The 24,751-nt window shown below is 37.9% G+C and overlaps 1 long non-coding RNA gene across 3 annotated transcripts in view; it reads left to right on the top strand.

The window, feature by feature from the left end:
* LOC311439667 overlaps nucleotides 1–7,737 on the top strand; it is a 143,127-nt gene extending 135,390 nt beyond the window's left edge. For 2 of the 3 annotated variants that reach the window (XR_014694890.1, XR_014694891.1), the window contains 2 exons: nucleotides 819–910; nucleotides 6,591–6,982. This is a non-coding gene — a long non-coding RNA (uncharacterized lncRNA). Of the gene's footprint in view, nucleotides 1–818; nucleotides 911–6,590; nucleotides 6,983–7,520 lie in introns of those variants that run through there. The other variant, XR_014694889.1, reaches the window with a different exon arrangement.
* The last annotated feature ends 17,014 nt before the right edge of the window (nucleotides 7,738–24,751 follow it).

Below are 24,751 nucleotides of genomic sequence, written 5' to 3'. Positions count from 1 at the left end.
CTAAGAGCAATGGCTTGCGTCACATAAAATAACATTCACATAAGCAGAAATAAGAGGTTTTATGTTGCTTGTGTATTTCGTATTAGAAACTACCAGATTATGTGCAGGAAGGGAGTGCAGCTTTACAAAGGATGATAAGAGAATGTCTGCTGTAGCCCCAAACCTCCATATATTCTGAAGTCTGAACTTGTTCCAAATTTCCAGTCCTGTTTAGTTTATCTTTTGCTACTCAGTAGATGGGAGTTGTCATAGGGTAATTCCCCAGGGTCACTGCAGTTACACCAGGGATCACTTTCTCCTGTTAAGTGTCAGCATTGTTGACTACCAGACATAGGACATTAATGCAGGGGTGCAAGCTACAGTGCTGAGCCATCATCTCCTCAGTGTACACTTATTCCTGGGAAGCTGTGATGCAGCCCTGAACTATGCATACAAATGAATGGAGTGAGTAGTGAACTGTCATAAGGGAATAGGCAACAGTGTCATTTTTACTAGAGTTTTACTCCCAAAATTCCTTGAGTATTCTTTAAAAAAAGATAAAAAAATGCATTAGAGTTGTTAGGTGGCAGTACAGCTCTCATGAAACACAAAGGGATGAGAACTACACATCATGAGCCAGGTGCTGAAGTGACAGAATCAATATTCAGTGGATTAACATCTGTTTATACCAGGTGAGGATTTAGACCAGTGCTGTAAGCTAAACAGTGCAGACTGAATATGAAATGAGTTTTCTGCAGATATTAGGGCTGGAGGGAATGCACAGCAGGTTTGCCAGTGTTAACCCTAACTGCTGCTTTTTTTTTTTTTCTTTTCTTCAGATTGGATTGGCTGCAAGAATGGGGTCAGCTCAGCCTCCCGGTAGAATCTTAATTACAATTTCTTGTGTACCTGCCAACATGGAATCTGATGGGTAATGATAGTTTATATAAACATTTGACTTAAGGAAACTGTAATTAGTGCTGTAAGGGTTAGGGTAAGATATGAAGGTTTCATTTACAGCTAGCAACTGACTATCAGTGCAACTTCTTGAAGTTACAGGGATCTGAAACATGAATGCATTCATTTTTCCTGATACATGTCCAAACAAGAAAAAAACAAACAAACAAAAAAAGACAATATAACGACATTGATGGGAGAAGGAGAGGATGGAGTAAACTGCAAATCTACCTCAGTAATGTGTCCCACTGTTGGATTGACCCTGAACTGCATGAGGGATCACCTTCCAAAACAAGGTGTGTGTAGCCACAGTTTTATCACTTGTTAGAAGTGTTCCCTTTCCCATGTCCACTTTCTATACTTTAAAAGGTGGACATATCTTATTTTCTTAGGCTACATTATCAGTTAGAGATCTTAAACTCTCTTTCCCAGTGACACGTTATGCACATAAGACATGATTCATTTAGCCAGCTTTCAATTAGCTTAAAGTTAAACTAAGCCAGCCTAAGCCTAAGCCAATCCCTTAGCTTCTTTGTATAACAGATAAAAGGGCAAGGGCACTTTCAGAAAGAGATTTCCTCCATCTATCTTTGAACTGATGGAGATATGATTCTCTCTGACTGCAGTCAATATGTTTGGAGGCTTAACTATTATAAAGCAAAAATGAGATTTTACTCCAAAAGTAGTTTTGATTAAGACAAGTGGAAATATTAGGGGAAAATGATAAATAATAGAGTTGTAGACAACTCTAAGCAAAAGCTTACTAAACACAACTTCAAAGCTCCAATGCAGGCTGGGTATACTTTTTTTTTTTTTTTTTTTTTTTTTTTACTGAGACAAACCTCACAAATCATAAGCTATTTATTTCATTCTATTAGAAGGATACAATATATGTGTGCTGTGTGTCCATATTAACAAGACAAGTAACTCCTTTTCAAGACAAACTCACTGAAAAAAAAATTACTTTGCCTTCCTTCCTGCTTGCCCACACATGACTTGAATTATTTGGGTTTTGTTTTTCCTGTCACAAGTGAAGGCATCACTAAAGAAAGCAAGTCATTTCTTCTGCCTTAGGATTTAGCAGCCTGTGCCTCACAAATAAAGAAAGCTGATCTTGGGCTGCTAGAAAGTTCCCATTAAAAAAAAATCAAAAAAAAAAAATAAAATCACAGAAATATAGGACTGGATCAGGGATTTATTGATTTTATCACACTGTTCCTGCAGAAGCATAACAGCTGGTTCAGAGAAAAGTACAGGAAGCCTTACAGAAGGCAATTATGAAATAACTTGCTGACAGGAAAAATTCTTACTAGCCCCCATTAATTAGAGGTTATCTTATGTCCTGGAAGCATGAAGACTTACATCCTTTCCCAAAAGATTGTCATGCTATTTATCATTTCTGATCTTCACTGTTTTTTAAACTGCATCTTAAAACATATTTCTCAGCTCAGCTTTCAAGACTTAATGGCACAAAATGAACAGCGTTTATTTACATTGAAGATATAAACTCTTTCTCGTAAATCATACCAAATTCTTCATTATATCACAAATTATTGCTAGGAATAACAAGATTGAGTCTTCTGGCACCAAAAAATAAGCAGAGCTTTGAGGATTTCCCTCATAAATTCAACAGAATATAATCACATTTTGTAACAATGAATTATAGCAAACAGGATGACTTTTTCTACTTAAAAAATGTGCTATTAATTATTAACTGGGCCAAACTTCTCTCCACTTACGTGGTCTTACGACAAACATATTTGGGAAATTTCCATCTCTGTATTCACGCCTGTCCCTCTCTGGCATAGAGCATTAGGGAACACACTCAGGCTTATGTCTGACAAGCAGAAATATAAACTAGACAATTGTAGCCCTCAAGCTGGAGATTGCAGACGTGTAATGCTGGTGAGAAAATCCCAGCTGGGCTGCCTTACAATGTTTAAATATAACTGCATGTCACCCTGGGCAATTAGAACTGGCTTGCTGTTTCTCCCAGTCGTCACCAAGTCTCCTACTACTTTTAAAACCGATCTCTAAAGTAGCACAGCAGCCTATGGGGCTGATCGTGGTGTAGCCCAAGAAGTAGGGCACTAGTGTTACTATAGTTGTGTTCCTATGTCATTGATGACAAAATCTGAGAAGTTGAGATCAGGTACCGGCTTTTGGCAAAGCAGGCACTGGCTGAGCAGCACTTCCAGTTCAGTTTTGTACTTGGTTGGAAATCTGACTTCCAGGTGAAGGGGTAAGGAAAGGGTCCCAGAGGTTGACTGTGCCTAATTTCCCTTCATCTCCCCCTAAATTTAAATTTCCCTTTCTCCTAAAGGGGGAGATGAAGGGTGATTAGGAGCAGCACAGTCAGACTCGAGGTGGATGATGTTTCCATTGGTTTTGTTCTCAGTTTTGGGGTGGTGATATTCAGCATTACCTTTGCTGCTGTAATTCATCCCTATGTACAACACTAGCATGCTGCCTGCTGTGTCAGCTGGGAAGGGGAAGCAAGCCCCTGGGGTCTGCCTGGAGCTCGCATCGACCAAGATGCCACAAACCAGGTCTGCTTTTCCCTTAGGAGACCTCTTGTATCACACAGGGTCTGATCCAATCTCGTGTGCCTTAAAAGCTGTCAGACTGTCTGTGGCTCAAATCAAAGAGCCGTTTTACATTTCTTGTCATGTATATCAGAGATTGCCCTTTCAAAGCATACAAATATTGCCTTTGTTTCTGTGACAGACACTGTTCTGCCTGCACCTCTCAACACTTCTGGTGTGGTTTCTGCGAGTTTTTTTTCCTGCTGGAACTTCCTGCCACATCTGTTACTAAACAGAAACCCAAAAGGAAATCAGCTTTCACCTGTCAACTGCCATGTGCCTGTGACCTCCCCCTTTCCATCACTTTCCATTAATGTCTTTCATCATTTCAAGGTCTTTTACATACTTAGTTCTTTTTCTGTCTGCTCCTTTGGGAACTCCTATTTTCCTTTTTAGCTGCAGCCCCTTTGTTTGTCACATTTACTGCATCAGCCCTACACAGAATGCCGGCTCCTCTTTGTCCTTGGGAAATGCATCCTTTGGCCTCAGGAAGAGTCTCCCCAGCTGTGTTCCAGTGGTGGCCTTCCTATGAGGACAGGCACCTTTGGCATCTACCACTGCTTACCAGCCCTTCTCTGCAGCACTTTGGTTTGTGCAACAGCTGTTTGGCTCACAGTGCTCAACAGTTTTCTCCACCCTACTGACCCAGTGCTGCAAAACAGCCCTGACTTGTAAAAAACAGATGGATGGAGTAGGGATTTTTATTTTTCATTTTTTTGTGACTCCAAAGATCCAGAATTCAAGAAATTTTGGCAGATATTGTATACTCTTGCAGCAAGAAAAATCCCTAAATGCATAGGCAGAGTATTTCAGATGGAAGAAACTTAACTAGAAATTGTGCATACTCATTGCACAACAGTTGTTCCACATTACGCAGCTCAGTTTTACATACTTCCCAAAACTTCCCAGTGTAAATAAACTCTAAGTCTATAGTACTTACAAGCATGGAAACACATAGCACTTAAAAACAGCCAATGCAACTATCATAAATACACAAAGAATTAAGTAACTGCATGCCAGCAGAGGCTAACTACTAATGTGGAAGATCAATAGTACTTGAATCTATGAATCATTCAAATTTGATTCTTCCCAAACTTACCTCAGATTGCTATTATTATTACCAGAATTCAGAGAAGTTCTAATTTAATTTGGGTAACGTATTTTTACATACTAAAAGTACAGGAAGAAATCTTGGCCCACAGAACTTGGTACAAGATTAGTCATTGACTTCAGTAGGACCAAACATTTACACAGAGATTTTTTTTCTCTTCTGGCTTCCTCTGTCTAGGGCTTAATAAAATATTGAGAATCTCAGAAAATACTAACTTTTTTTGCAGCATCTCTGAAGGGTTGGTCTCACTGGAATTTGAAGGCTTGAGATTTCTGGGAACAGAGTTTTCAGGGGGCTGCCACCAAACTGCTCACAGCAACATCAGAATACTTTTGCAAAGACTTTCTTTGGAGTTTTTTGAAAGCGCCTTCTACTAAATGCTCTGTTAGGTACTTTCCAGAGGAATCTTTATGTTCATGAGCTGACTTGGAAAACATTTCTTAGCTACAGTATTCGTTTCCAGCGAGGTTCTGCCTAGCTCATTTTGGTTTCCATGAAACACAAAAAGTTCATGTGACTGGCCCAGGGTGACTCAGATCCTCAGCTGGTGTTAGATGCCGGCAGCCTCATGGCACTCAGACCTCCCATCTGACCACATAAGTGCATATCCTCATCAGTGTAAGGCTCTCTGAACTTTTCTCCTTTGTTTGATTTTCTGCATGCATGGGCCATGGTTGTTGTGTCTTACATGTTATGTTATGGTAATGCACATATCTGCGTGTTCCAGCTCTCCTTCTTTCTTTGTTGTTTTCTCTCTGGGTCAAACCTGCTCCTCTTTAAATTCAACAAAATCTTTTTCTTTATGCAAAAAAAAAAACAAGATTTCTCCCAATGCACATTCTTTGTTTTATTGATCAGTTAATTAGGATATATAATATTATTCTTTATATATTTATCCCCTTTATATATCCACCCCCATCCAAATTACATGGTTTAACAGTGTCAATGAGGCACTGGTTTTGTGAGGACACAAAAAGGACTTTTTATTATTTTAGCCACCATTTCAACAGAGCACTTTCAACTGACCCTTGCCAACTTCCAGCCAGAAAGTTTACTTCTGCATAGTTAAATATATAAACATGCACCCACACACTTATCTCTGTGTTCATATACATACACACAAATAAACATTTCCAAACATTTCTGGGTGAGTCGCTGTTTCTGAGAAACAGGCATATGGACAACACGGAGCACCATATGCTCCCCAGAGAATGTGGGAGCCAGTAAGTGATTGCATTGACTCCCAAGCGCTCTGCAGAAACTGCCACAAGGACAACAATAATCTATAGTAGAGATAATTTACAGGGTACAAATATGCTTATATCTGTCTGTGAAACATCAATTATAGCCAGCTTAGTTTATGACATACACAGCAGAAAGATATATTTCTGAGAATCAATTTTGGTTCAAGTAAATAAGAAATTCCTTTTTTTTTTGGTACCACCACATGGGTGGCAGTTTTTATTTTGAAACATTGAGACCCACAAGAGGTGCCTCAAAGAATAATGATGAGGAAGCTAGAGTGTTAATAAGCTTCCATTTTTACATTTTATAAATGTAAAACTTCTGGGAGGCATGTTCTCTATCATTTTTCAACATGCTGTCAATTGCATATAAATAGATGAACTGAAATGCTCAGAATCTGGTTTCTACAGATACTGCAGTCCCAAGACAGTGTGAGCTGCTAGATTCTGAGCAGCATTAAAGTCTTGCATTTAGCAAAGCCAAACACTAAAGCAGCTTCTCAGGTCCCTCCCAGTGTCTCAAAGAGAAACACCATTTGTAGAAGTTAACAGTGATTTTCTGATCTAACTTCTGACTAACTTCTGCTTATGGATACTAGTTCCTTCTGATTATCCTTCAATCATTGTATGCACCTAAATCTCCTTGATGTTAGGTGCTAAATAACTCAGATCACTTCTTCTATCAATTCCTAATGTCATGGTTTTGTTTTCCAGATCTCTGCCTTTCTCTCCCTTCAAGTACACAGAAAGCTGACTTCTGTCTTGTCCTCACACAGCTTAAGCATGATGGCTGAGGAAGAATTACAACTCAGAGGAACCTCGAGCATGGCTGTTGGCTGAGCAGAGTAATGTATCAGCATGTGTCAGATGTAATCTGGGAATGTTTCCCTCCTCGAGGCCTCACGGGGAGAGGTGGGGAATGTCTACCTTCAGAGCCTCGGTGGAGTGGACGACATGCCTGGCTGCTTGGCTGGGCCAGGGCTGAGGCAATCCTGGGTTTGCAAAAAGGGTCCAAAACCAGAGGAAACTTTTAAAGTCAAAAAGTGACAGCGCGTGTAGTTCAGAGGCCTCTGAGGTGAGGCAATAAATGATGAGTGGTTTCCATGATCTCACCTTTTGACTTAGCAGCCCTATTTAGTCTGTGACTGTTTACACGGAGCTAGCCCTTAGAAACTTGCTCAACATGAGGCAAGAAGTGTTTGCCCTGGATAAGAACAGGCCTCTCACATCTTCTTTTAATGATTTTGGGGCTCTCTCTGAACTTACAGTCCTCTGGTTTTCCCACTAGACTGAATCTGCGAAAGGGTGTCTTGGTAATGCCACTAGCCCTGAAGTCTACAAACGAAAGGGTATTTACCCTATTACAACTTATGTCACAGCTTTAAGAGATGCTACTTTACTGACTGTAGACACAGGTTTGCTTATTAGGAGGGATTTCCCTAAGCAGCAAACAAGAAGGATGAACGTTTTTTGTATTTCTGCTAAAATTTCCAAGTAATCCTTCTGAAAGCAAATACTAAAAGTGTTGCTGGAACAAGTGTGGTGGAAACTCTGAATCTGGATTTTTCACATGCATAGCAGCGACTTACAGTTTTAGATACCCCTAAATAACTAGTAAAATTTGGAGTTGTCTATTTTTTCTAGGTTTTGGGCCTTCTATCAGTGAAGTTTCCAAACTGCCTACAACCCTGCTCTCGTACATATGGAAACTGAGCTTTAACATCATGGAGAAGCCTGATACCTACCTCAGCCTGCAGTCATAGCAGGCTTCAGAGTATTCCCTGCCTGTCAGCCATGTGTAGATTTGCTCAGACTTCTCCACTCTTACAGAAACTACTTTCACTTGCAATCAAATATAAAACCACACCAGCTGAAAGAAGGATGTCACACTGTCATTTCAGATGAAAACACTAGTACGTCCATCAGGAATGTAGTGCCTCAAATCCCTAAATAAAACAAAACCAAATAAACAATAGCAATAGCAAAGCCAGGACACCTAAATTCCAAAGCAGTGATTCAAAATGTGTATTTCAGCCATTTCCCATAGACCACTGATTAAAGTAATGTAAATTTACCTGCAATGTAAAACCCCAGGAACATTTTTTTCCTTTGGTTGAGGTGACTCAACACTGACCTCCCACAGACATGCTCTAGCCCTAACCACTGAAATGTATGGCTTTCTGAAGTGGGGAATTTCTCACGTTAAAAGTATTTTGCTTTGCATGGAACAACTAAATAGTCTTTGGGCAAGTGAGAGTATCTGAACAGGATTCTTTAGCATATGTTTAAGGATATTAATCTTCTTCAGGGTCGTGGTTGGCTGCTCCACAAGGCACAAACTAGCAAGTAGGTTGCAGGTGCTGCCAGCAGAGGAAGGTGAAGAAAGGGGCCTTTCTATTTCTTGAGCAAGAATTTGAACCACAAGCCCCATACTAGTTTTTATTTTTATTTTTTTAATTGGTTGATTAAGAAAGCCCACTTGGAAAAAGCTGGGAGTAAGCGAGCTGCACCAGCAAGCTCATGAGAAGAGAATTTGCTCTGGCTTCAGTTGTATATGGGGGCATCTGCTCCCCAGCCCTCTTACAGTACGGTGTGGCTTGCCAGCCTTCAGTCCACATATCCCAGTGCTTCCTACCAATTGCCTGGATCATTTTGCCTCTTTGGTTCCAGCAGCTACCAGCAGTGTCTTATTTCCATTGCAACTTATGCCCTGACTCCGCCCTGCTGCGTGCACTATCTGTCACCTCTCTGGTCACTGCTGATACTATCCTGGTGTGACAGGTTTTTAAGTGAATGTTAAGGTACTGTTAAAAGTTGACCTAAAAAAATAGATGCTCAAGTCTTTCCAAGTACATCTGTGCTATGCCCACCACCCTGTCTGGTACTACTTTTCAGAGATTTTGTCTAAATCAACTCTTTGATTTCCTGTTTTTCTAAAGACTTTAAAATTTTCCTCCTTGTTAATATACTTTGTTTACAAAGCCCTATGACAATCCTCAAGTATGGTGGAGCTAATCTAAAAATTCTCTTTTTAACGTGACTATTCTGGCCTGAGCTCCCATGTACAGTTGCCCACACATTTGCTAATGTGAGCTGATGCTTTGCAAATATCTTTGAGGGGAAGGTCAGTTCTTTGTACCAAAAGTTCGCAAGTCAAGCTGCACTGAAAGGCCTCTTTAACCTCAACCTTAAGCATCCTAAGCATATCATTAGGAAGATTATCAAGGCCTCTGGGACACAACTGGATTTCCTTATGTACCGAAAGGCCTGGCAGATCAAAGGAAGCATTACTTCAAATAGCTTGTGGCTTATCTAGTGCTTGCCCTAGCACCACTGACCTCTCAATCATCATATTTTTTACCCAGTAAGAATTGCTTTTAAGAACAACAGTTTTTACTCCAAGAAGCTTGTTTTGACCTTTTTGGCTTTCCCAATATTCCTTATTAAAATGTGCAATTAAAAGAATTCACACACTGAGTACCTGATAAGTAAAAATGTGTTTAAATTAGGAAAACAATTGCGAGTCATAATAACTTCTTGTTTTTGCTAACAAATTGACTGAGAATATGAGCAAAGTCTTGTTTGTTGTTTATAGATTTCTCTTGTACTTGGCAGAAAGTCTTCACACACACTGAGGTCAGTGATATTTGACCTTCTTTGGCATTATCCAACTGAGATGTGAATGACTAAAGAGGGCTAAAAGGTTAGTCCCTGTTCTGCAGTTGCATCCGTGTGTGGGTGTGCATGAACCTTTACACCCACACAGAGGCTGAGAGATGTCAGCTAAGTTTTTTCCAGCTGCAAGGCCCACCCACATGGATTGATTGCAGGAATAGGTGCTAATAAACTGATTCATGAGTCTGCTTTTTATAAAACTATATTATTCATCAGCTTAGAGTATTAATCACTTTGTTCTATATTTAAATTTCCTTCAGGGGCTTGTTATTTATTCTGTAGGTGTGTTTTCACATGTTTTAATATGAAATTCCCTTTAATTTAATCAGCCCTAAAATATTTTCAGGTTCATTACTTACACTTAAAGCTGACTGGAGATACATATGCAATAACCAAGGAACGTGTTTTTGTAAATAAGATTTTTGACCTTTACCTTTTAAAATTACAGAGCTGGCAACTCCTGCCTAAATGACTCATTTAAAGAACTAGAAATCAGGTATATAACTGTTACTCCAACATATCTATTTCAGTTGAGCATCAGCTGCCACTTCCATTGTAAGTCTCATTTTCATGCCTATATAATTTGATGTGTTCAATTATATGGAGCTTAAACTTTACTTAGTACTCTTGACTTAACAAATAAGCATGGCAATTCAAAGTTAAACCACTAAGTACTCATGACTGGTTCAAAAAGTGTCATTTAACAATAAAAGGATAACACTTGTGCACTAAGGTTTTCATGGAGACGGTAAAAAGGAACATGATAAAATAATGTTTTAGGTAGGTTCGGTTTGAATTAAATGACTGTGACATTTTAACTGCATTTTAATTTAAGTATCTTGTTACTTTCATTCTCTCTCTCTCTCTCTTTTTTTTTTTTTCTTTTTTTTTTTTTTTTAATTAATTTCCAGACACCACACCATTCCAACAGCTGGAATATGTATCATCTACCAGATATCATCAGTCTCTCATCCTTAGACAGATTTGGTATGCAAACAGTCTAATTAGCTGCAATTAAAATCAGTATCAAAGAAAACACACAGTTTTTCTATAGTAGTACAGAACCTTTTTAGTTAGACCCAGATATGTTTTTAAAAATATGAGCAATGTAATCTTAAATTCTGTCTCATTTAAGTCAACAGTAGCTGTCTTCTAGCACTGACTTTAGCAGACAGCAGTGTATCCTTTGTACTACGCTGTCATGTGGCTGTTGAATTCATCAAAACTCCAGTGACATATAAGAACATAGAAAGAAAGTTATCAAAACCTATTGTTTTCAAGTAGATAAAGTCAAGCTATTAGTATCAACTAGTATTTGTGCATGAAAGGAAAAAATAGTTACCACATGAGAACTCTATTTGTCCCAGTTGTTCTCAGAGGCACAAACCAGAATTCAGACTGATGTACCTGTGAGGTCTGTGTGTATAAAGGCAGATGAGATTATCAAAAAATCTGAAAGCAGAACCTGTTTTTGTTTGTTTGTTATTTTTATTTTTTTTTTCTTTTTGTTGTCATGCATGTTCACAGGGGACTTTTCCATGAGTATTTCTTGAAGGGAAACCTATTTAAATAATTTAGTACAATATAAAATAAAATAAAATTAAAATAAAATAAAAAAATAAAATAAAATAAAATAAAATAAAATAAAATAAAATAAAATAAAATAACATAACATAACATAAAATAACATAAAATAACATAAAATAACATAAAATAACATAAAAGGAAAAAATAGATATCAGTTTTATCCAAGATTAAATAAATGCACAGTCAAAACGCAGGAAAACTTTGTCAGATAAGATTAATAAGTCTTATTTTATTTTTACTTTAGTCATTTTATCTATATCTTCAAACTATTGATGTTTTGGGCAGCACCTCTTGCCCTTGCAAGGCAGTCTGCTTTATGCCCTACCAAGCATCCTATACAGGCTCAGTGGCCATGAAGCCATCCATATCTGTCTCCTCTGGGCTGGCTCCATGTCCTTTGAGACCTCCTCAACGTGCAGTTTGTGTGGAGCAGTGGTGCTACACCAGCATGCCTGGGAGAGGAGAGAGTAGGACTGCAAAGAACACCCCCTTGGCACAGCAGGAACACTCTATCAATGATGTATTTGGGCTGGAGGGGGCAAATTCTTCCCCAGAAGGCTCCATAGATTGCTGCTCCTAATGCTAATCCTACACAGGCACTGAGGTTTTCTCTAAAGCCCGTGGGGGAAGGAGACGTGCTATGCTGGCAAAGAGCTGATGAGCCTTCCTCCACAGTGGAGAGAAAAGAGCTGTGTAGTGGGCTTCAGTCATATATCATTAGCATTCATAAACCTCATTTCCTGCTGGGAACAGCCACTGAGCACTGAAAAAAATAAAAATTTCACAGCAGACTGCCGTGCAAGTTGAAATAAATCCCTGCAGCCGTGCAGTGCACACTCTGTCCTGCAGTGCAGCATGAAGCCCAGGAAGCCCTCTGAAGGAGGTACTGAATAGTCCATATTAAATGGGCATTTTCATACATATACATAATTTTTTTTCACATACTATATAAATGTAAATGTATATATATGAGAAGTAGTGAAGTACCCTGGGAAATCTAATTCCTACAAATGATAGCTATTATTAGAAAGAAAGAGGGGACTATTCCATCTCTGCTCCATCTGTGTCGAAAAGCAGCTTTAAGGATCTAGCATCACTGAAAAAGCTGGCAGTGCATTTTTCTTATCTGCTGCCTTCAAACAGAAAATGAGTAAGGGTTCCCTGATACTAAGCAGCCGAATGTGTTTACCAACCTTGACCTTTAGCTACACAAAATTCTGCTTTTGATTCAGTTAAAAGATGACCCAAATGTCTTCCTCATCATTTACTTCATATCTTTCCCATGCACTTATTTTCTATAGTAAGTATCTAAAAATATCGGCCGTGGTCTTGCCACTGTATTTTTTCACAGCATTTTGAGCAGATAAGCTATTTCCTTACTGATAGCTATACTTTGCTGAGTCAGGTCTTTGACTGCGCTCAATTATAGTGAATAGAGCAACAATCCCTCCTAGTACTAAGCAACTGCCTCTTTAAAATAATCATGAAAGCTCAAAATTCTTAGGTTTTCACTTCTGAGTTTTCTGTCATATTCACAACAAGATATCATCTTCACAAATAAATATTTTCTAAAATAACTTTTTGCTCAGTGAGCTTTGCAAACACAGCTTGCTTGCTGAGAAGCATCACTTTTTGATTAATACAACAAAAACTACAAAAAATAAAAATAAAGGGGAAGGTGGATGCATTGCAGAAGATGTAAGAGCCAGGAATACCTTCTGCCTGTACAGAAACTGGTAACACAGTGAGTTATTGTTAACTGTAGCTCTGCACAGAACAAAAACAAAGAAAATATAAAATTAACTCATTTGGAAAGACTAGATATTGGTCAGTATTAATAGACACAAACTCTGATACCATTGCAGGACACTGTTCTAAATCAGCATTAAATCATGTATTCAGAGTTAAAGACCCTTCACTTGGGCAGCTGTCACTTTCACTTAGGCAGCTGGTGTGATTTTCTTCAACTCCATCTATTTTTCACATATTTAAATTGAGTTACAATATTACAGAGCTGATCTCACCAAACACGGTGTGTCCAAATTCAGCTTTCCAGTGAAGGTCTGCTCTGAATCTCACTGAGTAACACATCTTTGAACATAGCTGTGTCTGAAAGCTGAGGCCAAATATTGAACTTTTTTTCCAGTCCGGTAGTAACAGCTATAAAATGTTCAATGTACACTACTGTTTCTCAAAGACATGGCATCCTATTTTTTTTTAAGTTATTTTAAATAGACCTGATTTTTGCTTCTACAAGGTAATTTTTAAATCTATTTCTCTGCTATGCAATGCATTTAAATGATATTAAGTGTGAATCTGAATGCTCGTTCCTTTGGCTGCCCGACCTGCAAATTCGAGCAGGGCATGCAGATGAATTGCCAATGTGAAAACAGAGGTGTGAGCTTGTGCTGTAAAAGTGGCAGGTGCATTGCAGGACTACAAAGGGGACCTGCTCTGTTTGGGAAGTCTGCCATAAACACAACGGCCTGAGCAGCCAGGGTTACAATGAGCTCATATTTACTTTAATATTGTTTGCCTCTCTGCTCAAATGACTCCCTGGATTGTTTTGACCTCAAGAGTTCATTCCAAAAAGGTGCTTAGCTGTAAACACCACCTGCATGGCAGAGCATGTCGTGAGCCACCTCTGCCACTGTATTGCTTTCTTATCATTCATAATGTGAAAATTTGATTGCCCATGCAGCCAGCCTGCAGGCTGCCAGCCCCTGCAGATGGCAGACACATGTGTGCACAGTGTTTGCATTTTATAGCTCTAATAAGAACAGTCAATAAAATGAGGGCTTTTCCACCTCTGTCACTATCTTGGTACAAATCATCTCTTTTTATTAGTTGTTTTATCTCTATCCCTGTAATTTCCAGATGATTTTGTCTTTAAATATTTGTACTTGATTTTGGCATTAGTAAGCAGTTGGCCCACCCATTGTATTTTCCCGGAGCCAACATTTTCTTGGTATTATCTAGAATTTCAATTCATTAGCATCCCTCCCTAGTGAAGGATTAACTTTCGTCTTATCTATGATTGTATTTGAAGTGAAAGCAACTTCTCCGACATAGTCCTTCCTTAGGCTTGTGGCTTGTGTGGGTAGACGCTAAAGTCTGAGGTTAAAATCTCTCCTTCTACTCTTGCCTGGAGTGCCCTAGAGGTAGATAGCTGCCTCACCCTTGTCAAGGCATTGTGCAGAGACTCTTGTGCAACTCCAAAGGTGATGTTGTCACTGTCACTGATTGCAGCGAGAGCAAACCTGCATTTCATACCATGCAACAGTTTTGATTTTGGTAACACCATCCAGTATTCCTACAGTGATCATTTGTATTAATATATCATCTGAATCTTCAAGAATCCCTGATGACTTACTCAAGAATGCTTAGAACATAATCCATAACTGGATTATGAAAATCAGCTTTTCCCATGGTCCTATTTCAGAGTAGGCAAATGGTTGAACCTCTCTCTTCAGGGATCAAAGAAGCAGAGACTGCAAAATATGCAAAGCTCAGTACTATTTTCATTTAAGCAGATTGACTCATAAAAATATTTGCTGTTTGTTTTGGTTCTTCAAAAGCAGTTCCAGTGAAATTGCAACTTTGCACATTAAAACAAGATCTTAGCCTATTTGTTTATTTGTTCAGATACCCATTTGAAAATTTGAGAGTGATATGGCAAATAAACAAGTTTATATATATTTATCTATCTCTCTATATAAATAAATAAATGTATATATATATTTGGCCGTATGCAATTCTATAGAGATACAGGGAATCTAACTGCCAAATATATATATTTATATATATATATCTATATATTTTATGTGGGAGCTGAGAATGATTACTGTGTGATTGCCACTTTGTTATGCTTCAGATCTTTTCCAGTTACTGTAAAGAACAAATGTCTCGGGTGACCAGAATAGTACATCACCTCACAATTTTCCCATGTGAAAATATGTCTATGTTTGTAAACAGCTTTGCATATATATATATATAGCTACATATTTAGCTATATATATATATATAAACTTGTTTATTTGCATATGTTTATAAAAATAAACATGTTTATGTTTATATAAATATGCATGTTTATGCATATATATATATATAAAACTTTCTGTGCAGGAGAGTCATACTAGTCATGAAGGCTTGAACTGATAGCAGTTTCCACAGCTTTTCATCACATAAAATTTTAAGGACAGGGGTTACACTGACAATCTGACTATCCAACAACACTCCCTCTGATGATGTCCATAGGCAAAGAGCAACAAGAGAACAAGCACAGATGATTTCCTCACTCAAACTCTCCCTGCTCTCAGCTTCAGATGTGGTTTCAATGATTTAATAACCCTCAGTGGATTTCTATTCCATGAACTTGTCCAATTTCCTCTTAAACCAGTGTAAACCTTTAGCATCTACAATATCATCATTCACAATTTTATAGACCTTGTCATTACCCTTGTCGGCTGCCTCTTTTCTAGAAGAGTCCTAGCTGATCTGATGGCTTCCCATGTGGGAGCTGAGAATGATTACTGTGTGATTGCCACTTTGTCATGCTTCAGATCTTTTCCAGTTACTGTAAAGAACAAATGTCTCAGGTGACCAGAATAGTACATCACCTCACAATTTGCCCATGCGAATAATTCTACACTGGGAAATGGGAGATATATGACTGCATGGGTACGATCAACACATAAAAAGCCTGAGGCAACTTTTTATCAAGCTTTGTTACACCTTCATGATATAATATTTAGATTATAGGAACTGGACATTAAATTGCCATTTCAATAACTTCCCTCATAGGAATGGTACATTTTGTTATGTACAATGTTTACAGAATTGACAAAACATAAGTTCTGGAAAATTATTTTTTACAGTGCAAATGTTCTAAGGGCTTTCTGGTTAGTGGCATCACTCTCAGAGAATAATATCTACCTTTTTGTTATATTTCTGATAAGAGATTCTAAAGGAGCATTACTAGAGTAACTGCATTCAGGAACATATGGATTAAAAGATTTATGAATGCTGGAGTAGATAATCCCTTTGGCTGTATGCAATTCTGTAGAGATACAGGGAATCTAACTGCCAAAGTCCCCATTTGTACTTCACAGGACCATTGTTTACATGCCTGAATGATCTTTAGATCTTACTAAGGACTGTATCATAATCATCTCCCCAGGTTTAAAGCTGTTCTGAAAATTTATTTTATTTTAGCATCATGGTACTTAAATAAATGACTGTCCTTACAGCAGTGTGTATGGTCTTATAAATTCACTATGAACTTGCTATTCTGTTCCTTCTCCTTTGAAAATAATAAAAACTTTTTTATTAGAACAGGGCTATGAAGGAACCAAAAGCTGTAAAAATGATGACACCACAAATAATAGCTCCTATCCATTTTTTATTTTTTTTTTGCTAGAAGGGAGTCTACACGAACTGGTGCAGAAGTGATGGTTTTGCCTATCTTCTGACCTAGTCAGCTTTAAACTACATCTCTGGAAACAATACAGATGCCTTAAGCAAGGAGCCTCTAAAGTGGCTACCCAGCTTCTGGACCAAAGCTGGTTTATGTTTGAGACCAACCTGGTCTCAAAAGAGTGGTCTGTCCTTGTTTAGACATGCCTATGTGTTTTCAACAGAACCCAAAGGGTATGACTAGGTCAGAAACAGACCTCCAGCTCTTCATACCCAGAAGTCTTTAAGGTAAATAAAATGAAATTAGAGTTTTGTGGTCAAGTCCATTTACACTAAAAAAAGTAGAAAATTGCTAAGTTGAGGTGGCTGACCACAGATAATTCTTTGACTCTTATTGCATTTATTTCTCACTTTTTGTGGCATTTTTGTTTTCAGAATAAACACAGTCAAGAAAATAAAGTTAGGAGGAAGAAAATATGTCTATGTTTGTAAACAGCTTTGCATTGGCATGCAACATGATAGTTCTACCATTCCCTAGAATAGCACTAAATTTGCTACTGACAATACAACCACTCATTTTTATGGGAGAAAAACAGGAGCCTTTCCCTAGGTTAAATTCACATTCTCTTAATCTCATTCACTGGTTGGTACCAGACTTCACAAATTGGACATTTTTCTTTTCAAGCCATGTATGGATGTACGTTCTGATTCTACCATTAAACTTAATGGAAAAAAATTGACCCAACCATGTCAGCACATTTTTATGAGTAAAGCCCCAGAGTCTCTTATTCAAACTCTTGGTAGCTTGTGAGTTTATATGCAGCTTTGGTATGGGCTTTTAAATAAGTGAATGTATTTTAAAACAGTATTTGTCAGAATACTATATTATTACATTTTTCCAATTCTGTTGATTTATATGTAATCTTCTAATTTCCTCCCTCTGGCCTGTAAAAATGATTCTTACTGCTATGCTACTCATATAGCAAAAACCGGCCAGCTTTAGTTCAAATAAGCTATTTGACTGATTCTATCCTGAGAGTGTCCACATGCCAAAAATTCATTAGATAATTATTTGTGTCTCCTAAATCTTCTTTCACTCATTTTTCAACTCCGCTAAAACCATTTCTTGACCTAGAGATATGTTCCCTAATTTAACACTGTTTCCTTGTATACTATAATTGTCCTTGACCTCATGTACGTTTTCTCTTCAGCTGTACATGTATGACATGCAGACAGCTTATACACAGTATGGTGAGAAGTATCTTTATGGCTTGCCTTTCTACCAAATAAGTAGATTACATAAGTAATGCCCTAATTAAGTTTCATGGTATAAATATGTGCTCAGCCCTTACCTAGTGCTTTGAGAATTTGCAGGTGACAAATACACACAGTTTTTAAATTTCCTCCGGCACTAAGAACCATGCAGTCGACCCTCATTCAGTTTTCCTGCTTCTCAAGTTGTAAGCAATAGCAGCCAAGGGTGAAGCCCATGTTAATATTGTGCACACAGAGTAAAATTAGAGTGGCTATAGCAGATTTACTATTGAAAACACTAAAATATAGTTGTGGGATCCTTTCAGGGTCCTTTGTTGGAGAATTCAAACGGAGGTTTTCATCCCCTAGGAAATATCATAACACTCTAAATCTATTGCATAAATTGAGCCTATGAAACCAAACTGTTGCAATTAATTTAATTATTAATACTTATTTTAATAGCTTAAACGAACTTACATACTATATATGTTATTATTTTTTAAAATAAAAGTGCCTTTTCAGGTTGAAACAAAAACTTTTCAGATTTTTTTTTTTTTACTCATGTTTTTCAAACTTACTTTTTTAAAAAATTTAGCCCTAAAAGTTGCAAATGTTTTGGGGATGAGTTTGTTTATTTAAATGTTTTTATTTATTTATTTTTATTAAAATTATTTAATTTCATTATATTTTCTAGTTTATTTATCTCAAACCTCAAAATTTTTACCAAAGAAGTCCCCCTCCAAAACAAACAAACAAAACAAACAAACAAAAAAACTACATAAAGACAAGTGAATGTTAGTTAGGTAAAAACCTCCAGTAAACATATGAAAACATCTAGAATCATTAAAAAACAAAAACAAAAAAAACACTGCCTTTTTCATTCGGTGCTGTTCATTACAATATGATTGCCATATATTTCCAGTTTCCTTACTGAGCTGAATATTTTCCAACTGTTTACTTTCCAGGAGCAGATATCTTGAGTTCCCAGAGAGCATGTGGGCCCCATAATTAATAAATACTTACTGTTCTTAGGTCACTATGGTCCCTGCCCCATTGTGCTTGAAGGCAGTAATAGAACAGCATTAAACAGAGACTCTCCAATGACATACATTTGTAGCTTCCTATGATCCTAAGCAAGTGACCCCACAGACTTAGCTGAGGAACATCTTTTAAGGGGCAGAAGACTCCCTGTTCACTGTTCACTCAGCTATGGGCAATGTCTGCAGCATTTCATTTAGTTTCTTGCTGGGCTCGTGGAGGACACAGCTTTCTTCACACAGACATAGGAGGCTCTGACTTGCAGCCTGGTCCTGCAGGATGACCTCTCCCTAATTGGGTGTGTTGCTGGCTTTCCTTGGCAGATGACTCTGGTTATCATTTTGCAGCCTGCCTGAAAAGGGGACTAGAACCTCCTAATGAACACTTTGACTAGGCTTCCTGTCTCCTCTGTCACTGAATGACTAATTACTAATTTCCAGCTATGAATAATTTACATTACATCCTACTTTTTAACCCTAAGGATATTTCCTTTATGTGTTTTAGATCTCTACAGATATCTTCATTCTCTTGCAAAGGATTCACTGAGCACCTGCACGAAATAAACAGCAATTTTCCAAATAACTCTTTTAAAATATTTGACATCAGTCATAGTAATTAAGAATTATTTTTTTTCCTCTCTGAGTGCTCTGCTAAAGATAATGTGTAAGATTCCTTTTTTCTTATATAGGATTCTTTCAAAATATCTGCATCCCAGTTATTAAAGTAGTCGTACTTTCCAATGTTTTAGTTCTTCAGTAACCCTTCAGTCTTCCTCCATAACATTTCTGCAAAGCCTGGATTATTGCAAAGGATGTTCTGGCAGATACCAGCAGCCCTGTTTATTTCATTATGCTTTTTATCACAATCATTTCTAGTGATCTGGGTTGACTATAAAGGCCCAAGGGGATGTTTTTCCGAACATGCAATTATTCTTAGTGTGCCACTTCAATTGCCAGGACTAACCCTTGTCTGGTCTCTTGATTATTTAGAATTAGAGCCTGTGGCTCAGTGTTGTTGATCACTTTTGCCTGCCTGACCTAAATTCCATTGTACACCTGCCATTATGCATTTGCTTAAACCTGGAACACATTCTGGTACTTGATGTACTGCCAGTCTTGGTTTTAATTTAGGGATCTGACTAGGTGAGGCAAATCGTCTCTGCATTGACTTGCGGGCCCACTGCAACAGCAAGGAGCACGTGCCTGTGAGTCACAGAGCTAACTGGGAAGGGGACATGTGGGGAGGGTGCAGCCTTTGCACAGTGCCACTCACTGTTCACCTGTGCAGTAGCACACAGCTGGTTCAAATACTGCTGCTCAAGATGCTACGCCTGTTTCCAGGCTGGCACTCCATGTGCAGGAAAGTCTGAACACATAAAATGAGCATAACACTCAGAGAGAAGCTGTGGATTGCCAAAAAAAAATAAATGCCATAGAACAAATACCTCCTATAGCAGTCATAAGTAAAAGAGCCCAGCGTAATTCAAAGTAAAAAAAAAAAAAAAAAATCTCAGAGAAATATGCTCACTGGTTCTACAAAGGTCTGCTTAGCTAGAAGGTATTGGTAGCTTCATTAAGATTTTTTTCTAATACATGATATAATCAAAGTTTTACTTTTACAAATAATAGCATAAATGTTGTGCAGCCAAAGCCTTAGAAAAAGCTGTGTGTCAGAGGCAGGAGGTAGGTAAGGTATTTCCAACAGCTGGCCACAGCTCTGGGCTATGAAGTGGGGAACCATAGTTCTTGCCACCTACAGGTGAAGCTGTAAAGTTGTATTTATTTATTTATTTATTTATTTTACATCAGCAACTCGATGTGACTTTAGGCTAGTTGCTCAGCAATCTGACATACACTAAAATTAGTGAACACTAAAACATTTTGTTGTGAAGAACTTGGTCAAAGCGATAACTGCAGTTAGACTGGAAAAGTCCACACTGGATGCCAGTCTTCTCTAGAACAATGTTTGACACTGCTGTGCTCTAAAACAGGATCTTTCAGGATTGAAGTATCACAGCTGATCATGCATTGCTGCTCCCAAGCAGGGCAGAGCTCTGCTCTTCATTCTCACAGACAATGAGAAGGCCAAAATGACCAGTCAGTTGTCAAAGTATAACATTGATCCTGGACACCTGGAGGCCCATGCAAGAGTTGGGGCATCCAGTTCTTGGAATTAGGCACCTAAATTCTTCTGCAATCCAATTTAAGTGTCTAAAACCTTGGTCAAAATATAGTGAAACAATTGTGTTAGGAATTGAGAAATGGAAGATTTCCTTTTTTGATAAGAAATTACCAGATTATCTCCACTAAGAAATTTTATTTTAATAAAACCTACTGAAGTGTACAAACAGAAATTGATTAAAATCAGGACAGTAAGAAGAGTTTCCAGGTAGTCAGAAACTTTCCTGGCTGACAATATGGAATACATACTAATTAACTATTGCAACATATAATTTCAAATACTTATACCAGTAAGAACTATTGTCAGGAAAAAAAAAAAAAAATGTTAGGACAGATAGTAAAATGAATTACTTGTGTCAATGTGTCATCAGTAGTTTTTCAGTTAACTATAAATCTAAAACATTTCCTTGTTTCATGAAGGCACACTGAAAGGTATATATCAGTATAGTTAGCACTGGAGATGGGAATTAAATCTTCAGTGTCTACATTTGAAACTTTCATTGTTGTCAAGAAATAAAGAGATGAGGAAATAAATTCTTTCCAATTGTTTGCTTATTAAGGCAGGTACTTGGGCTTTCTATTTATGTATATAGTGCCAAGCTCAATTTGGGTGTGACTGTCCCTTTTAATCTACCATTAATAATAATGTAAATAAATTGTTGGCTAAGTTCTTAAGCAATTCTACCCTAAATTCTAGTTTTGGTTTCTTTACTTCAAAGGCAATACATTGATAAGGCATTTCAAACGGTCTTCTCATTTAGCTGATTAACATCTGACCCATTAGCATGTGAAGTATTAGAAGTACATGTATTCAGTGTAGGATTTCCATGAAGATGCAGTCACTGGAGTAATGTACATCTGCAGGATGTTAGATTACAACCGTAACCTTGTTAGATTACAGCTGTAATAACATGGGTTCAAGTCAAACTACCATCTTTGTATTCAGCTATTGGATTGGCAATTTCTTCTTCTGGAACTGTTCTAGTTTCTAGAAATAACTATTTATGCTACAAAATTTGTGTCCCTGACCCTCCTTCTAACCAGGAGTGGGATTGGTTATTCTGGTCTCTTTCAGCACTAGCAAAATCTCCACCCTGAACTGAATGGTTTTTTTCTCAGTAGAGGCTCTCAATATCTTATATTTTTTTATCCTAAAAATTTTTTGACTTAAACCTAGCAATGAGAAAGTTCCAGAACAGCTTTGAATTTCTGAAAGAATCACCAACTAAATCTATGTAACCTTTGTAAACTGCTGTTATTTCATTAATTGTTGTATAATTTAACAATAAACACCTTAATTTACTTCTCGCTATCTATATGGTTCTTCCAGATGAGAATACATCTCCCAGAGCAACACTCCACATTGCTGCTTATGGTATTAAGAAGAGACTTGCTGTGATGAATGTGTGCAATCCCACAGCTTGTGACCACAGCAGGACTCGTGACCAGTGTCATGGTTTATGAGCAAAGCTGTAGCACAAGCTGTCTTTCAGACCATTACAATTATTCATAAAGTACTTATGCCAGGATGTCATGATGTCAAATGCACAAACTGGGAGTTTTCAAAAGAGGTGAAGGGATTAGAGATAGCTCTTGGTAAACTGGTGCCTATGACACTGTAGTTTCCTTTTGAAATCCTAGCAATACACATTTCTGCTAACTCTAACACAGAGGAGTAGGGTTTCTACATTGCTTGTGTCTTTCCAATCAAGCACCCAACCCCTCTGGGACCTTTTAGCCTTGTAGCCTGGAAGGCAACTAAAAAATTTACTGTATGCATGCCAAGTGGGAAAACAGGACAAGCAGTCTTCCAAAAGGACAGAAAACAAAGATGGGACAGGAAAAAATAAACTGGGAGAGTGATAACCCTGTTTCATTCTGAAGTGGGGCTTAAATAAAATAAATGGTGGTAAAATTCCTTTCCAAGTGGAACATGAGAGAGAGAGTCTGAGAAAAAAAATACATTAAACGTCTAGAGTTAGCACTTTCAGTTGCGCTAGAACCTCTGAAGTTTCTGACATCTTGCAGTAGATTATACAAATGCCTAAGAAAGAGTAAAGGTGTTTTAGAGCAGGCAGCACCCAACATGTTTATGTAGCCCGGATGGGGAGGGATGTTTATTCAAGCTACTAGCCAAAATTATATATTTTTTCTTGCTCGTTAGATGTTACCCAGGTGAATTCACCGAATCAAGGGAAGCAAGCAACAAGCAAGTTTGTAGTTATTTTGGAAAACAATGTCTGTATATTACTCAAAGTACACGAGTTAAAAATCCAAAAATGTGTAGCTGAAAAATCTATGATCTTGTGTGTTTAAAAAGTAGCTGCTACATTGTGTGGTGATTCTCAGAGATGTGCTTTCTAGCAAGGGAGTTTACCAGCTCCAAACATCAGAGCTGTATCTCCTTGCTAGACTGAGTTGCATTTAACTATTGAAGTATAACTCATGTGTAAGGGGCCCATATAATCTGCCTCAAAGAATTATTACTGTAGTTAAAGCAAATTGGTTTTCATGCATTGCTTTGGGCTTTTAGTTTTGTAATAAATCCAGCATTTCTTTGTTTAGTTTTATTTTATTTTAGTGTATAAGCTAAAATAAAATCTGGCTTTTGCTCCCCAGATATTTGAATAATAATTTCAAAGCAAGAGTTTTTGTCTGTATAAGTACACTTGTATACATTTACATACCTGAAAACACACACAAAGACAGGGAGAGAGGATAGAAAATGAGGGAAGCAGACTAAAGGTGAAACAAACAAACAGAAAAGACAAGCTCTCCCTATTTGAGTCACTGCTGCTCTTTGAGTTTCTTTCATGAGGGTTCCAAGGGAGCCTGAAATCGTGTTTCCTGAGTTTGGGAAGATCCAACTATGTAGCAGATAGCCTTTTTCAACACTGTGGTTCAGTCCCCCACAGCCTGTTTTCCACTGTCTCCTTCACTTGGCCACAGCTGGTGTCAAGGGTAGGGATAGGGTCTGACAGAGAATAGGACAGCTGAATTAATATCAAAAGTCTTTTCTAAGTAATTATGGGTATTCCCCTGGATATTGTTACAATGTAAAGGGAAAAACGAGTCTTTAACAAGCATATTTCTGACACTTGCCAAGCCAATCAAGGGAACAGGGATACCTTCTGCTGCACTTTTCCTAGAAATTCTCTCCCAGGCTGGTCCTAAAGCATTCATCCAAATCCCAGGGACTGAAACATTACCAGCCCCATCCAGACCTGTGGGAAAGTAAAGGCAATGCAAGAAAAAGGGTTTTGGTTGCTTCTACACTGATGGAGGCTATGGATACCACATGAAACTAAATAGAAATTCAGCAGATATCAGCAATGTGAAGAAGAAAGGATTTTGATGCAGGCTGTGTTTACACATTTAGCTGAAGTGTGGGGAGTATGCTGCTTCACACAACAGTTATGTTCCACATAATTGTTATTATGTGGAGGCTGAAGTCTTTGTTATTTCTTAGGCAAACGAGATCTTGCTGTATTCATCTCAAGACAGAAGTTACTTCCCCTGGAAAAGCCCAAACACTTCAGCTGTCATTCTTGTGCTCCAACCACTTGACTTCCCTGCTCAAGCAAATTATGTTTGATATCATAACTTAGTAAAAACATAAATTATAAGGAAACCATCAACACATTTACTAGAGTGGAATTTACATGTTCATAGGCAGAGATCCTGGGAGCCCTTTGCCCCGCAGCCTCATTGAAGTACTTTGCATCT

This window comes from Aythya ferina (assembly GCF_964211825.1).
Source record: "Aythya ferina genome assembly, chromosome: 7".
NCBI classification, from domain to species: Eukaryota; Metazoa; Chordata; class Aves; order Anseriformes; family Anatidae; genus Aythya; species Aythya ferina.
The sequence above is the reverse complement of the archived record's forward strand: the minus strand, read 5'-3'. Positions and strand labels throughout refer to the sequence as shown.